This window comes from Notothenia coriiceps, unplaced genomic scaffold (assembly GCF_000735185.1).
Source record: "Notothenia coriiceps isolate Sejong01 unplaced genomic scaffold, NC01 NC01_scaffold00038550, whole genome shotgun sequence".
In the NCBI taxonomy this organism is placed as follows: Eukaryota; Metazoa; Chordata; class Actinopteri; order Perciformes; family Nototheniidae; genus Notothenia; species Notothenia coriiceps.
Window position 1 is genome coordinate 1 of NW_011371251.1, and position 2,556 is coordinate 2,556.

General features: G+C 37.2%; 1 long non-coding RNA gene across 1 annotated transcript; it reads left to right on the forward strand.

Moving 5' to 3' along the window:
- The first annotated feature begins 1,433 nt into the window (after positions 1 to 1,433).
- Positions 1,434 to 2,211, forward strand: LOC104968298 (uncharacterized). The gene is made up of 2 exons (XR_800820.1): positions 1,434 to 1,624; positions 1,806 to 2,211. It is a non-coding gene; the product is annotated as an uncharacterized lncRNA (long non-coding RNA).
- The last annotated feature ends 345 nt before the right edge of the window (positions 2,212 to 2,556 follow it).

Consider the following 2,556-nt stretch of genomic DNA (forward strand, 5'->3'; position numbering starts at 1 on the left):
AAAGTCACATCTCTGTGTAGAACGCATGAAAATATTATTTGAATGATCTTTAATCAGTGAACTGATAATCTTTATCATAAGTATATGCTATGTGTTTGTTTGTATCTGAACTTCAAGCTTGATTCGCTCATTCCCTTTTCACGGGATAATTATCTGTTATGAAATAACTTTACTCAAATTAACTTGAGATTCGATATGTACACACTTCCAACTATTCCATGTGTATATTGCATTAACCATGAGTAAAAACAGTTTTAAATTTTTGCATTTTGCACCTCTCCTACTTTGTATTGCAGCTATTGCGCAGCGTTTTCCTTTTGCAAAACATAAGCCTGGAGAGGATACTTAATCTATGAACAGCATCATTTTTCTGGATAACAGTTGTGGTGTTCTGTGGATTACAATGTATCACCATGAAAAAAAATGAACAATGAATAAATGGAAGGTTATGAAAACATGTTCAGCAAATAAAGTTTGTATTTCCCCTCACCACACACATCCACAAAAACAGGAAGTGAAACTAGAATGAAACCTGCCTGTGAGCAAAGGGGAATAGACACACATGATGTCTGTTACTGTACATGTAAAACTGTTTTCTTTTCAAAAAATCATGGAGAACAAGTTAACATTACTTCTTTCAGTTTATTTTGTTGTTAACACTGCTCACTGTTCAATACTCAGTAACACTTTATGGTAAGGTTACATTAATCATCATGAATTCATGCATGACTTAATGCATGAAAAAGCATGAATTCATTCATGTAGTACTCATGAGCTATCAGTAATGTAAAATGATTAATAGTATCTCATGCATGACTTAATGCAGAAACAATACCTTAATTAATGCATCAACTAAGGTATCTCAATCATCATGACTTCTGAGTTATTAATGATGTTCATGTCTTCTTCATATGTAGATCTGCAGTTAAAGTGACAGGCCAAACAACTGACCAGTCACAGCAATTCCAAGTGTTGTAATCATGATTAACTAAGCATTATTTTGTCATTACTTCATCATGTTTGTGCCCCTTCAAATAAAGTGGTGACCTGTTCCGTATAACTCATATATACGGAACAGGTCACTCAGAAGTCATGATGATTGAGATACCTTAGTTGATGCATTAATTAAGGTATTGTTCCTGCATGAGATACTATTAATCATTTTACATTACTGATAGTTCATGAAGTACAAATACATGCATGAATTCATGATGATTCATGTACCCTTACCATAAAGTGTTACCCACTACTCATGTCGTATGACATCTATCTGAGAAATCCAATAATGAGAGTGTCGTCTGATGCTATAACAAATCTATTAAAGTAAAAATAAAAAAGGTAAAGTTTCTCTTTGTAATCTCAAGAGAGCGTGAGATAAATGCAGAAAAACAGAACTGGAAAATGTATTCAACAAAAAATTCCAAGCTGACGCAGAGTATTTTTGAAGAGAGGAAACCCCACCCTGGTTCGAACTCCCGGTTTGAGACTGTGAGAATTGTTCGTTGTGTTTCTGTGGTAAAGCTAAACTGTAGAAGCTGTTAAAGTCAAACAGAGATGAGAAGGCGGTCTTGTCACTCTGACTTGCAGTCGCTCCACAGTTGCTTCGCTTCTGATAACATGGCCGGTAAGTTCATTTATTTGAGTTATTTCACCTTAGTTCTCTTATTATGATTATGCAGCGTACCACCAACTTTCCCCTGTTATTGAGACGTTTGAGCAATTAGGCTTTTTTAAATTATTATTGTATAGGAAAACAACATTAAGACAAGTATAGAGTATTATTAAAGGAAGATATTCTCTTTCAGAGTCAAATTGGAGAATTGTCATGCTGGGGAAAACTGGAGTTGGGAAAAGCAGCGTGGCTAACACCATATTTGGAGAAGAACTGTTCAAATTAATAGTACTGCCGATTCAGAAACAAGAAAATGTCAAGCAGAAACCAGATCTGTCCATGGAAGAAGCATCACTCTGATCGACACTCCTGGTTTATTCAACACAGATGAATCAGAGGAATTGAAGACTGAGATAAAAACATGTATCACAGAGTGCGCTCCTGGGCCCCATGCTTTTCTCATTGTGCTTGAAGTGAAGAAATTAACTGAGCAAGAACAGGCCATCATCACAAAAATAAAACAATACTTTTCTGAAGAAGGGTTGAAATACGCAACAGTTCTCTTCACTCATGGTGACCAGCTCGATGCAGGACAGAAAGTTGAGGAGGTTTTCCACAAAAATCAACCGGTGAAGGATCTGTTGAAGAAGTGTGGAGGCCGCTGCCACATCTTAGATAGTGTATTGTTAGGAGCTCTTTTTGGTGGAGCAACGATGGTTGGAGAAGCTCTCTTAATGTTGAAGAAAAATCTGTCAGAGTCGGGAACAATTAAATCTTTAGCCAACAAAGCAGTAAAAGCACCTGCAGTGATAGGAGCAGCAGCAGCAGGAGGTGCAGTGGTAGCAGTAGGTGTGATGGCAGCAGTAGCTGTTGGTAGGGGAGCAGGGAAAGGAGGTGTTGCAGGGTATCAAGCAACGGTCTGCAGAGTGACAAACCCTCAAAGT